Genomic DNA, 15,205 nt, shown 5'->3' with positions numbered 1-15,205 from the left:
TCATGCCACTAAATGTACTCCTTCCTCGTGGGCAGAACACTAATCAGACACACAATGTAAGGGTACAACACACCGGTAAGACATTATTGGATCATCAATAGTAAAGCAACAGCAAGGACACAACATGGAGCAAGTGACATAGTCTCACTCTTCAGGTGGCTTGCCAAGGATTAGAACCTCTGCAATTTCAGGGTAACTATTCCAACCAGCAACACTTCACTTTTAGCGGGCACTCACAGGGAAGATAGCAGCAAGCGTAGGAAGCTGACCAAGAACAGAGAGGTATTGTTATGTAAACACTTCTCAGCATGTGACGTGGGGTGCTCCTGCAAGGGTTAATTTATTTCCTCTCACTCAATCCAGCACTCATCCTCTGGTTTAGGACATAAGGTGAGCATAAATCACACCACAACACATTCAGCACACCCCGATTTCTTAATGCACTGCACTGCCACTACTCATCAAACACATGGGGTAATGAATCCCCAAAATATGTTACTGTCAGACAATCAAAAAGTCACACATTTTCTGAAAGGCTATGAGTTCTTTAGAACATACAATGATCAAACTTATTAAAGATTTTAAGCTTTAATATAAAAGTATACAATGCTTACAATAAAAGATATGAAAAGGTAAAATAAATTGACACACAAATATGCAAAACAGAAATAAAAAAGGGAGAAATAACAGAAATATCAAAACGTTTCCATCTACAGTTGTCTTCTGTTTCCTTGAGGGAAGGAGAAAATGAATTATGGATCATACCAGCATACACAGCCCCAACATATGAACAACTTCTTTTTGTGCCACCCAGCTATTAAATAGTCTTGACCATAGGCACAAAATTCCAGGATGATCCGGATTGGCCCATTTAAAAGTTGATGTTTGTGGGCTAAGTTGTGCCATTTCAAATATCTTGTGCTTCACACCCCTTCTCTTTATACATTCAATAGGAAATATTCTGTCCAGTTACAAACCATCTGCTTCCAGGAGATACATTTGACACATCTCAGCATTCTTCCAGGAGATCCCCTTGTGGTTCTGAGTTCCTGCAATAGTGTGAGCAGGTAGCAGTGATGAATCCCCAAAATATGTTACTGTCAGACAATCAAAAAGTCACACATTCTCTGAAAGGCTATGAGTTCTTTAGAACATACAATGATCAAACTTATTAAACATCTTAAGCTTTAATATAAAAGTATACAATGTTTACAATAAAAAATATGAAATGTAAAATAAATCGACACACAAATATGCAAAACAGATATAAAAAGGGAGATATAACAGAAATATCGAAACGTTTCCATCTACAGTTGTTTTCTGTTTCCTTAAGGGAAGGAGAAAATGAATTATGGATCATACCAGCATACACAGCCCCAACATATGAACAACTTCTCTTTGTGCTACCCAGCTATTAAATAGTCTTGACCATAGGCTCAAAATTCCAGGATGATCCAGATTGGCCCATTTAAAAGTTGATGTTTGTGGGCTAAGTTGTGCCATTTCAAATATCTTGTGCCCCCACACCCCTTCTCTTTATACTTTCAAGAGGAAATATTCTGTCCAGTTACAAACCATCTGCTAGCCAGGAGCTAAATTTGACACCTCTCAGCATTCTTCCAGGAGATCCCCTTGTGGTTCTGAGTTCCTGCAATAGTGTGAGCAGGTAGCAGGATGCAGTGACAGGCAGGAAACAGAGCAAGGGTTAACTGGGTTTTAATCAACAGTGGGATACTCCACGCAAGGAGGTAAAGGGTTAAACAAGGAATTCAACAGTTCAATGGTGAAACTGTGTGTAGGGTGAAAGAGCAGGAAAGACAGTAGGGACAGTTCTTGTGGGCTTAACTTATCCTTTCCGCTGATCCTCTCCTCAGGTCGAGGGTGTTGTGAAGCGGTGATGGCGCCAACAATGGCTGATGCGACGCTTGTCCACGGAGGTCCTGGAAATAATGCTGGTCCATCTTCTGGCGGCAGCAGTTGGTCTCCGACACTTTCCGCTGTGCCCCTAGTCCACGTTTCCGTGTGGCTGAAAGGATGGAAGCCACCACACAGTCTGAGCCCAACATGGCAAAACTACATATCCATGTTAAGTTTTGCTGTGAATAGGATTCAGCCTTCTTGGGGTTAACTTTTCCTTCATACACACACATACAGTGCCTTGCAAAAGTATTCGGCCCCTGGAACTTTTCAACCTTTGCCCACATATCATGCTTCAAATATAAAGATACCAAATGTAAATTTTTGGTGAAGAATCAACAAGTGGAATACAATTGTGAAGTTGAACGAAATGTATTGGTTATTTTACATTTTTGTGGAAATACAAAAATTCAAAAGTAGGGCGTGCAGTATTACTTTACTTTCAGTGCAGCAAACTCACTCCAGAAGTTCATTGTGGATCTCTGAATGATCCAATGTTGTCCTAAATGCCTGATGATGATAAATATAATCCACCTATGTGCAATCAAGTCTCCGTATAAATGCACCTGCTCTGTGATAGTCTCGGGTTCAGTTTGAAGCACAGAGAGCATCATGAAGACCAAGGAACACAACAGGCAGGTCCGTGATACTGTTGTGGAGAAGTTTCAAGCCAGATTTGGAAACAAAATGATTTCCAAAACTTTAAACATCCCATCATATTGAAATGGAAGGAGTATCATACCACTGCAAATCTACCAAGACCCGGCCGTCCCTCTAAACTTTCATCTCAAACAAGGAGAAGACTGATCAGAGATGCAGCCAAGAGGCCCATGATCACTCTGGATGAACTGCAGAGATCTACAGCTGAGGTGGGACAGTCTGTCCATAGGACAACAATCAGTCGTACACTGCACAAATCTGGCCTTTATGGAAGAGTGGCAAGAAGAAAGCCATTTCTCAAAGATATCCATAAAAAGTTTCATTTAAAGTTTGCAACAAGCCACTTGGGAGACACACCAAACATGTGGAAGAAGGAGCTCTGGTCAGATTAAACCAAATCAAACTTTTTGGCAACAATAACAAACGGTATGTTTGACGTTAAGGCAACACAGCTCCTCACCCTGAACACACCATCCCCACTGTCAAACATGGTGGTGGCAGCATCATGGTTTGGGCCTGCTTTTCTTCAGCAGGGACAGGGAAGATGGTTAAAATTGATGGCAAGATGTATGGAGCCAAATACAGGACCATTCTTGAAGAAAACCTGTTTGAGTCTGCAAAAGACCTGAGACTGGGATGGAGATTTGTCTTCCAACAAGACAATGATCCCAAACATAAAGCAAAATCTACAATGGAATGGTTCACAAATAAACGTATCCAGGTGTTAGAATGGCCAAGTCAAAGTCCAGACCTCAATCCAATTGAGAATCTGTGGAAAGAGCTGAAAACTGCTGTTCACAAACAATCTCCATCAAACCTCACTGAGCTCGAGCTGTTTGCCAAGGAAGAATGGGCAAGAATTTCAGTCTTTCGATGTGCAAAACTGATAGACATACCCCAAGCGACTTGCTGCTGTAATCGCAGCAAAAGGTGGCACAACAAAGTATTAAATTAAAGGGGCTGAATAATATTGCATGCCCCACTTTTCAGTTTTTGAATTTACACAAAAATTTATTTATTTATAATTGTTATTATTTGTATTGTACATTGGAGACCAAGTGCTGGATTTTTTTTTTTTGCATGAATTTATATTCTTTCTTTTTCAACTGCGATTTTTTTTCTTCTACGTACTCTCCAGGGATCTGACACTGCTTGTTCTTCAAGGTGAGGTGAAAATATATTTTTTTCCTTTATTGTTCATGTGAAGAGTGAAAAATCTCGTAGCATGTCAAAATAGATGTGATTTGTTCCAATGCAAAGAAATGGGGAATGGGCATTAATAGCTGCAGCAACCTTCTCAACCACTGATAGCTTGGAATATTTCAAAATGTCCTTTATTATTAAAAAAAAAGTATCCATATCTTTCACCAAAACCCTGATTATCTAGTATTCTCAAGCAGGGTTTTAGATGAATGTAATTTAAAGCCTGTACTTTGGGCAACATTTTGCCCCCCAATTTATTTATTAGTGAGGTTTCTAAATCAAAGGAGCGAAGAAAAGTGGTCATAAAATTTGTACCTGTTGGTCAGTAATGCTACATTAAATTAATTTTCAGATCCTAAGTGCAATTCTTCCTTTATGGTATATTTATTCTCATGCTCCATTTATAGTGTTCAATATCCTGGATGTACAAGAGGTCCTTTGAGGATTAGAAGTAGGAGACATTTATCAGACATTGGCTTTCAAAATTGTAATATATATGCAGTATCACAGTATTTTCGTGATTTTCACAAGGGCATGTTTACACCTTCAGTATTCGGTGTGTTATTTAGCTCAGTATCTAGAAGCCAAAACCAGGAGTGGGTGATAAATACAGAAGTGGTGACATATTTATATTATACTTTTCCTCTGATTGTTCCTCTCCCGATTTCGGCTTACAAATCTGTAATCTGTATTTTTTTTTTTAGCAGAGAAGCTTATTGGATATTTAAATTGAAATTTAATGATATTAGGCTACGTTCACATTTGCGTTGTGCGCCGCAGCGTCGGCGACGCAACGCACAACGTAAATGTGAACGCATGCACAACGCAGCGTTTTGTGACGCATGCGTCCTTTTTTTGCTTGATTTTGGACGCACAAAAAATGCAACTTGCTGCATCCTGTGCGCCCTGACGCGTGCGCCGCAGCGACGCATGCATCACAAAACGCAAATGCAACGCATGTCCATGCGCCCCCATGTTAAATATAGGGGTGCGTGACGCATGCGGCGATGCAGCGGCGCCCGACGCTGCGTCGCACAACGCTAATGTGAACGTAGCCTTAGTGAACATATCCTTCATTGTGGCTTCTTTTAATTGCTCATGTGTTTTTTAACCCCTTCACCACCTTGCAATTTTCCGTTTTAGTGCTTTTGTTTTTTGTTCCCCTTCTTCCGAGAGCCATAACATTTTTAAATTTTCTGTCAATATAGTAATAGTAGGGTTTTTAATTAGAGTTGTACTTTTGAATGACACCATTGGTTTTACCATATCATGTACTGGAAAATGGAAATAAATTCCAAGTACGGTGAAATTGCAAAAAAAAGTGCAATTCCACAATTGTTTTTTTTTATTTTTTTATTATTTGCCATGTTCACTACATGCTAAAAATGACCTAAAACATGATTCTCCTGGCCATTACGAGTATGTAGATACCAAACATGTATAGGTTCTTTTTTATTTTAGTGTTCTTAGATTTATAATGACAGGCATGGGGGTCTTCTGGAGTCCCTCAGCTGTCATGCCAATCCATTGGTGCGCTGTGACCATGTGACAGGGGCACCGATGGGCTGATTTTGTGATGCGCTTCTGCCCAATGCGTGTTAAATGACACAGTCAGAGATAGACAATGGCATTTAACTTGTTAATAGTTGCGGATGGATCTCGGATCCACCCGTGGCTGTTAGAGGCACATCACAGCAAATCACATCAGCCGTCATGTGCAGGGAAAGATGCGGGTTCAGTGCTGAAGCCTGCATCAAATGCAGGGACACGACCTTGGATGTACCTGTATGTACAAGGTCTTGAAGGGGTTAATTAATTTTGTGCTTTTTGGATGTGGTCTCAAGGGAGGAGATTTACAAGAAAGAAGCCTTAGATTGGATTTTGAATTAAACATCAGAACAATTTTAACTTCATAACTTGTTCATATAAGAAGAACAACTACAAGTATACAATAAATGAATATTTCTCAAGACAAGCACCTCAATTGCTAGAAATTTACAGCAGGTAAAATATCCATATGGCCAGTTGACAATGGTGATCACTATTGTATTTGTGTGCAGTGCCTCCAACTGACTTTTCTATGTTCTAAAATGGAGCTCTTATTACTAGAGATGAGCAAAGTTGTTTGGAAACCATTCTCCAATTTGAAATTTGGCACGAACCTTGCACATTCGGATTCGTGTATGTCGTAGCTGTTTTCATTCTGACCCAAATGTCAGCTGACAGATCACCAGTGAGTCCTAATTGTGGATTTACGCCCTTAGTTGACAAGCGCTTGGAGACAAAAGACACCTCACACGTATCCCGTGAGCAAGTCACTTTTATCTGACATATTAAAACCAAGGCAATGCTTTATACCATTTACACAGCATGCATTTCAATGTAACTCATGTAGCCCCCACCATCACCCAGGGTCACATTCTATTTACCATAGCTTAGAACATATTGTAACTGACTATTGAGCACATACATGATAAGAAGTGTAGTCTCCTTGGAGAGGAGACCATCAGACTACTGAGTCAACAGATTCTAATAATTCTAACACTTAAAGGTAAAAGGCACTTAAAGGCAAGGCAGTTAAAGGCAAACTATTAACCCTTCTATAACAATTTCCCCCTTTTGTAAATGGTATAACCTTTGCTACGGGGTCCGCTGATGTCCACAAAGGAGCTACTGTCTCATGGGTCTAGTACCCACAAGGGGACTTGCTACCTGCTTCGCCCATCCACCCTCAGTGTGGACACTCAACTTCCCCATCAGCAGTGGCCATACGGGGCCTATGATATACTACAGAAGGTTCAGCCTTAGGTAATACATATATTAGCGCTTTTACGGCTACATAAAACAATAAGCAAAGCAACAAGATTTGCATACAAGTCTGAAAAATACCAAAAATAATCCATCCTGCTAGGCCGCTAAGCCAATCGGCTGGATTTAAAAAGGAGTCTCTATATTGTATTAGTCTTATTAAGAGCCTTAAGGAACCTAGAAAACCTGAGTCCAAGTCTCATTGGGTATGCTGTGTGGTGTTAGTACCTTCCTTGGCTCCAGGGGTAAAGGCTAAGTACAGCATAGCCCTTACAAATACTGGGCTGTGTATACAGATCCAACAGTCCAGCAGTTTTTGTCCTTCCGCGTCGCTTGTAAGAAAAGCAAGATGCTGAATAAGTTTGTTGTCCTTGTCAACACTTAAAAGTTTATCCAGTGTCTCTGTAAGGTGCAAACATCCTACCACTGCCAGCAAGATGATTAGGACAACCGTCTTTCTGCTAGTGAAAAGATCTTTTTGCAGTGACTGGCATGGATCCAGGTGGGCGTTCCCTTAAGTGAATGTGGTCAACTGGACTTTACAACGGGCCGTCAAACCGTGGATATAGGCTCCTTCTCACGTGTCTGTGTATGACCACCCAATCACCTGGATTTAGCAGATGTGCAGCCGCACTGGCATTAAGATCTGGAATGGATGAAAACACATGTTTATGCACCACATACATTAAGTCTGTTCTGCAAGGCCTGGACATGGGCTGTCATAGCACCGTGTTGCATTTGTAGCACCTGTGGGAAGTACAGACCAGTCTTTGGCAAACTACTAAACAGGACTTCAAAAGGAGACAAGCCTGTCTTTCTATTTGGAGTGTGTCTAACTAGAAAGAGTGCAAGAGACAAGCACTCTACCCCGCTCTTTCCTGTGTCTGCTATGGCTTCTGAATTTCCAGTTTAAGTGTCCCACTTAGTCTTTCCATTTTCCCACTACTTTGTTGTCTATATGGTGCATGATATGCTTGCTGTACTTCCAGGGCCTGCATGACTTCCCTCATTATTTCTCCCGTGAAGTGTGTGCCCCTATCGCTCTCTATGGTTTCTGGGCACCATACCTGCAGATCAGTTCTTTCATCAGTTTGTCTGCAGTCACTTTAGCATTTGCACATTTTACCAGATAGGCTTCCCGCCAACCAGAGAAGAGATCTACACATACTCGGACATTTTTCACACACTCCTACCTTGGGTAGCTGTATGTAGCCCGTCTGCAGTCTCTGAAACGGGTAGAGAGGCCTGGGCGTCGCTTTCTTAGGGATTTTTACTGTTTTACCAGGGTTGTGCTGTGCACAGATGAGGCATGACCGTACGAGCTTTGCTGCTGCGTAACTGAAACCAGGAGCGATCCGGAAGGCATGTGACATTTTGAGGTGTGAGTGGGGCCAGGTGTTGCTTGCGCCATTATTAGGAACAGGGACTTTGGTATATACAATTTATCCTTATTCTCCCAAAACTCCTTTTGAGTTTAGCTCAGCTCCCATTCTCCCCCGTGTTCCTTCTCTGTTTGGGCAGCTGGAGGGATTTCAGGACATCTAGGCTCAGTGTGGCTGGAATACGCTGACTCTCCGCCACCGTCCACTGCTCCCTAGGCCGCCTTGCTGCTATTTTAGCAGCCTCGTCCGCCCTTCTGTTGCCCTCTACCTCCACAGAGTCACCGTCCGTGTGTGCTGTTACCTTGACGATGCCAACCTGGACTGGTAACGTCAATGCCTCCACTAATTGTTTCATCAGCTCTGCATTTTTAATGGGCTTACCGGCTGATGTAAGAAACGTTCTGCTTCTCCAGACAGGGCAATAATCATGGGATATTCCCCATGCACAATTCGAATCTGTGTAAATATTAGCGACTTTACCTGCAGCAGCTCTACACGCCTCAGTGAGCGCCTTCAACTCTGCCTCCTGCACCAACATGTGTGGAGGGAGTGGTTCAACTCGGATTACCTCATGTGAGGATACTACTGTATGTCCAGTGTAGAATCGCCCATCCTGGTGGTATCTGGAGCCATCTACAAAAATAAAACTTCAAAATATGCATTAGGAACAGGTTTTTGTTTTTTGTTTTTTTTTCATGAACATATGTAAAACATACTGTCTCCTGACTCATCAGTTCCTATGCAGTCATGTTTGTGCGTCATGTCAACGTACCAGTGTACTTTTTTTTTTTTCCTAATGCTGTCACCAATTCCCCCTTTTCTGAATCCACAGGCAGATGAGTGGCTGGATTCAGAACACTATGTCTTTTGAGGGTGACGTATTCAGGAATTAGTATTAGAACACATTCGAGTCTGATCTGTCTATCCATAGACAGGTGTTCTGGTTGTATTTGTATGAGTGTGGCATTAATGTCATGTGGGGAACAAATTGTCAAACGAAAAAGTCAGTGTGAGCTCACATGCCTAACAGTAATACAGCAGTTCTTACAACACGGACACACGTAGGAGACCCTCTAATCACTGGGTCTAATTGTGCTGAGTAGTAAGCTATTGGTCTCTGTTCCTCTCCACGTTGCTGTGTCAGTACTGTGGTAGCATGTCCTCCCTGCTCTGTTCAAAATAAGAAAAATGGCTGATCATAGTTTGGAATGCCTAAGGCCGGGGCTGGCACAATGAGCAGCTTCAGAGAATCAATTGCTTCTTGAGTGAGATTGTAGGGGTTTGATGACAACCTGTCATAGAGTGGTTGCATCATTTGTGAAGCAGACCTTATCCAAGGCCTACAGTAGGTCACCAAACCTAGGAAAATACGTAGATGCTGGTGTGACCTGGGTAAAGGGAGATTTTGTATTGCCTGTTTTCTGTCTTCAGTCAGGTGTCTTGTACATTCATCAATACAATGTCCTAAAAATGTCACCTTTTGTTTGTAATACTGTAATTTGTCATGTGAGACCTTGCAACCCTTCTCTGCCAAAAAGCACAGCAAGGAAACTGTAGCTTCCTTGCAGGACGTCTGGTCCGGGCAGCAGAGCAAGAGGTCATCTACGTACTGCAATAGTACAGTCTGTGGATGAGGTGGTTGCCACTGCTCAAGAATCCCTGCCATCGCTGTTGAATAGATGGTTGGGGAGTTCTTTCCCCCTTTTGGGAGGACCGTCCAACAGTGTTTGTTTACCTTCGTAAGTAAAAAAGAAAAGATGCTGTCAGTCAGGGTGCAGGGGTACAGAGAAGAATGCATTTGCCAAATTAATGACTGTGAAACCTTTTGTGACCGTACGGTGTGTGTATTAGGGACAATTGAGATCACACTCACTGTACATCATTAATGGCCTGTAAGTCATGAACTATTCTGTGTCAGGGGAACCCTTGGGTCCTTTTTCTTTTTAATGGGGTACAAAGGGGTGTTGCTTTAACCAAAGAGGAGTGGTTCCTTCTTTTAATTTAATCAAAACAAGGGGAATGGGCAATCGACCCACATCAGATTTTCCCCTTGCCCAAACGGTGTCTGGCACCTGACTCTTTTTCCTGTCCTCAGACATTCTGGTGTCAGGCATTACCTTCACCACTCTTGCCATATACACCATTTGTGAAATATTACACAAGTGTTTATATAAATCACACATTAATGACCAAATACTATTTATACCCGTATTTGATTGGGTAGAGTACCTCTTAAGAAAACTAAATTTGATTCACAAAATATGTTACCAAAAGAAAATTATATATATGAAAATATATATATTTACGAAAGATACTGAGTCGTAAAATGGGAGAGCACAATGCCATAGGCCACAGCAAAGCACAAGCTAATTTTAAGAAGGTAGTAGCCCTATGTAAATCCATAACTAACAGTTCCAAATATAAAAAGAAGGGATTTGAAAAATGCCAAATATTAATACCAGTTGCTTGCGATAAGGTATAAGAAGTGGAAAGGACAAATAAACAGTGATTATGGTTTGAGCCAATATAATGAATGGCTAAAAAAACTATATATCATATGAAGACAACCTAGAAATACATGGTAACTATACCATCTTGTGTAAGGAAACTACTAAACTGGCAAATGAATGGAATTAAGTGTAACTATAATGGGGCATGATTTACCTGTGGTATAATGTGCACGTGGAAGACCCTGGCGTCCCTCTGCACCAAGTGTTTATATGAAAGGGGACTTGTGACTGTAATACCCTCAGGAGAGTACTGTATGATGGCCTAGCCAGCACTCAACTCTGCTCCCAGCAAATCCATAGGGGTATTGTCACTGACAATAAGTTTGTAAGCAGCTCTTCTAAGCACGGTCTCGTGATTCTAGTCTTATTTGTTTAGTCATAGGGCTTCAGTCGCTTGTCCTTCTACACTCACGCATTCCACAGTCTCGTCAGTAATCATGCCTGGCATTATCAAGTCTCTGTGCCACAGTTCCGGCTGCTCCAGTGTCAATCAAGAATTCTGTCTCTTTCCCTCCTGGAGGTGAAGAAGGTGGAAGATTGGTCTGAGTGTCCATTTTCTCCACAATTCCAGCACTTTACTGTTTCTAAGTCCTTAGGTCCCTTACTGTGTCTCTGCTGTTTTCCTTGTACTCCAGCATACATGACACGTCGTCTTATTGTCCTAGTTTGTTCAACTCCTTTAGCAACTTTCAGGAGATCTTTTGGATCTACATTCCTCCATTCAGGTCTAGCTGTCTGTACTGCGTCTCGTAAGTCTTTGGTCATACCGTCAATGAATGTATTTACCAATACTTTAACATCAAGTGGGTTTATGGGACTGTACCCCATGTCTGCCCATTTCAGCTGTAACTGTCCAAAGTACATCTCTACACTCTCTTCTCTTGTCACATCTGTATGTGTCTTAAAGGGAACCTACCACCCCGTTTTTTAAAAATTAGATAAAAATAGTGTGAAATAGGGGCAGAGCTGGGCTTTACATTAGGGCCTTTTCGGTGCCTTTACACCCCCGTTAGGCTGCCCAAATACCTTTGTGAAGTGGCCGTTTTCTGCTGTCACTCAAGTGGGTCAGGTCGGATGGGCGTGGTCACAGCGCTGTTTGTCCCCGAGGATCCTGCTCATCATTACGTTGGTGGCGTAGTGGTGTGCGCATGTCCAAAGAAGATCCACTGCCCAGGAGATGAATAACGGCGCGGTCTTCGCTATTCAGCCGTTTACCGGTGGGCGTGGCCATCTTTCCTGTGGCCGCGCCTGCGCAGATGGAGCGCTCTGCTGCCCGGGACTTCAGGAAAATGGCCGCCGCGATCTCCATCTGCGCACACGCGGAATCCCGCGGCCATTTTCCTGAAGTCCCGGGCAGCAGAGCACTCCATCTGCGCAGGCGCGGCCACAGGAAAGATGGCCGCGCCCACCGGTAAACGGCTGAATAGCGAAGACCGCGCCGTTATTCATCTCCTGGGCAGTGGATCTTCTTTGGACATGCGCACACCACTACGCCACCAACGTAATGATGAGCAGGATCCTGGGGGACAAACAGCGCTGTGACCACGCCCATCCGACCTGACCCACTTGAGTGACAGCAGAAAACGGACACTTCACAAAGGTATTTGGGCAGCCTAACGGGGGTGTAAAGGCACCGAAAAGGCCCTAATGTAAAGCCCAGCTCTGCCCCTATTTCACACTATTTTTATCTAATTTTTAAAAAACGGGGTGGTAGGTTCCCTTTAATTATGTGTCCTAGTACGTCACCTGCTTTTGTGCTCACTAACTACCTAGGCCTGCCCAGGTGCACTTATACGTCCATCATATTGTCTTTATCTGAAAAATGGGAAAGGTTGGTTCTCAGGATCAGCCAATTGTTTTAGCGTAGCTAGCTAGTCAGAGGGCCTCCAGGGATAATACTCCTGTATCTGTTTTACCCTACCTGATGTGGTTGATTCTCTGGTGGTGGGGGTGACTAGATGACCGGTTGGGGGTGACATGACATGCTGGTCTACAGCTCCTTCCCAAAAGGATTACTGTCAGCCTACTCCCAAAAGTTAATGTCCCCACTATCGACCAACCACAATCCTGTGTCAGCTTCTTATGTCACTACATGTGATCTTGTCTGGACAGGATTCAGTGTAATTCTCTTAGGTCGGGTTGCAGCACAGATCATACAAGTGTTTCTCCAATCTGGGATTGTCTGACCACAGTCCATCTGTCTTGTCTGGGTCTCTGGTTATACAAAGGTATAACAGTAGCAGTAATGTGTCAGTCATAGTCGGACTTTTAAGCATCAAAACATTCATAATACACCTTACTTCCGTCCTGCTGCACTCTCTCAGACACCATTTATTCATTTGCTATTTTCCTCCTTTGTCTGTGCCTTTTTGAACAACAAAACATCCACTCACTGGCATTTTTGCCTTTTTCAATATTGGTTTCACATCTTTCACTGCTTCCTTTTTCAATCTGTATAGCGGATCCCATTGGGGCACTGACTGCACACACACAGAACAAGTTGCCCATGGCTTCAACTTATTCCTCAGACAGCTCACCTTTATTCTGCAAATGCCCTTTTTAGTGTGCCTTACCATCTACGGGGGGCCACACGTAGCAAGTCAGAGCGAGTGTCAAGATTTAACGGGAATGGTTACATCCACCTATTACCCGATAGACCTAAAGGATTTAACGGGGATGGTTCCATCCACCTATCACCCGGTAAATCAGCTGGCTAGCACAGCTCCATGGAATGGCAAGGTTCCATCCACCTAGCCGTGCAGTTGGCTACCTCCTCTGTTGATCCTCTCTTTGCTATATCAATCACTCAAACTTGAAGCAGGTGAATCTTTTACCAATCTTTTCAATCACTTACAAGTTTTCCTCTAAAATAGGCACAGTTCTTTTTCACTTTCAATTCCGTACAGTACTTATTGCTTTAAACACAAATCTCTCAGCGTGTTCTCCCAACCTTCCTCTGGCCCACAGCGCAAAGGGGAGAAAACTCAAGCAAGTAGCGCAGAGGTGCACTTCCCTCCTCCCATCTGGTATTTCGCGCTGATCAGAGCTTTGTGCCTCACACACACAGAAGCAGTTTACAAAATATTCATCCTCTCGGAATTAAAAACAATTTCTCTATACAGGCAAATCACTGCACAACTTGAAAAAGCTGATTCTGACCGCGTCCGGCCAAACCACATATAGACATACATAGAAACCTATCCAGTATCAAACCATATATAACACAGGTTTCTCTAAATCTCAGATGTAAATTAAATGTACATTAAAAATATCCACAACTCATTCATCCTGGACCCTCAACAACACTTAGACACTTACACTTAACTAAGTAATGATACTTATGTGATCATTCATTCATACGTGCTCAGGGATTGTTTTTTTTTTCTTTCTCCTTTCACTTTTCAGTTGATTTTTACAAGAAGAAAATCCCTTATCTCAATCACTCCACCTCTTATCTCATTCAGAGGTTCTCATAGACATACACACATACAAGGCTCACACAGCCTGTCTATTCTGCACTTTGGAATTAACACAACTCTATATGAATAAAACTGCAGCAGTGTCTACTGACACTCTGAAAGCACTTTAAGGCCAAACAACAAAACCCACAGCCTTATACAAAATACAGCTTCATATAATGTACTGCCAATCCAAAATGACCAAAATAACAACACTGCACAGAGTCTATCCCAGCTCTTGTATTACCCACACTAAACAAATACACAACCAATTAGGATATTGACAAATAATACAGATAACAATTATCATCTTATAACTCTATTATTCAACTCTCATACGGACATAAACAGACAAAACAAACACAAAACTCACTGGTGATGTGTGGATTCTTTGAACCGTGTTTACAGCCTTTACCCAGAGGTATGGAGAAATCCGGAAGAGAGATTGCAGGTGCAAACAGATTGTAAGAATTAACATTCTCACCTTGCTGCAGCTGTTGCTTGCATTATCCAATCTCTCTGGAAGCTCCCACATACGGATTCCGAATAAGGCGGCTGGTTACACGGTCCCCGTTCGGGCGCCAAACTGTCGTAGCTGTTTTCATTCTGACCCAAATGTCAGCTGACAGATCACCAGTGAGTCCTAATTGTGGATTTACGCCCTTAGTTGACAAGCGCTTGGAGACAAAAGACACCTCACACGTATCCCGTGAGCAAGTCACTTTTATCTGACATATTAAAACCAAGGCAATGCTTTATACCATTTACACAGCATGCATTTCAATGTAACTCATGTAGCCCCCACCATCACCCAGGGTCACATTCTATTTACCATAGCTCAGAACATATTGTAACTGACTATTGAGCACATACATGATAAGAAGTGTAGTCTCCTTGGAGAGGAGACCATCAGACTACTGAGTCAACAGATTCTAATAATTCTAACACTTAAAGGTAAAAGGCACTTAAAGGCAAGGCAGTTAAAGGCAAACTATTAACCCTTCTATAACATGTACGTATTCTCTACCATTTTCCTCAAAATCGTCAAAATTCGGTAAATGATCGAGCTTCCACTAATGCTTTTGTTAGGACTTTGGCTGGGAGAGTGGTGCTGTATGATGAGTGGGGGAATGTGTTTAATGAGGGGAGGAGGTGAGGAGATGTCAGAGGAACGGCAGACTGTTATTTTTTTTTAATTAAGTTAATGTATGGAGATTCTGGCAGCCAATCAGGGTGCTGAAACCATCCACAATGTCCATAAACAAGG

At 42.5% G+C, this 15,205-nt stretch overlaps 1 long non-coding RNA gene across 1 annotated transcript; it reads right to left on the bottom strand.

The window, feature by feature from the left end:
- Positions 1 to 6,082: 6,082 nt before the first annotated feature.
- LOC143783620 (uncharacterized) lies at positions 6,083 to 14,937 on the bottom strand. The gene is made up of 2 exons (XR_013217318.1): positions 12,227 to 14,937; positions 6,083 to 11,392 (listed from the first exon to the last, which is right to left on the bottom strand). It is a non-coding gene; the product is annotated as an uncharacterized LOC143783620 (long non-coding RNA).
- Between the last annotated feature and the right edge of the window lie 268 nt (positions 14,938 to 15,205).

The sequence above is a fragment of the Ranitomeya variabilis genome, chromosome 1 (genome assembly GCF_051348905.1).
Source record: "Ranitomeya variabilis isolate aRanVar5 chromosome 1, aRanVar5.hap1, whole genome shotgun sequence".
In the NCBI taxonomy this organism is placed as follows: domain Eukaryota; kingdom Metazoa; phylum Chordata; class Amphibia; order Anura; family Dendrobatidae; genus Ranitomeya; species Ranitomeya variabilis.
The sequence above is the reverse complement of the archived record's forward strand: the minus strand, read 5'-3'. Positions and strand labels throughout refer to the sequence as shown.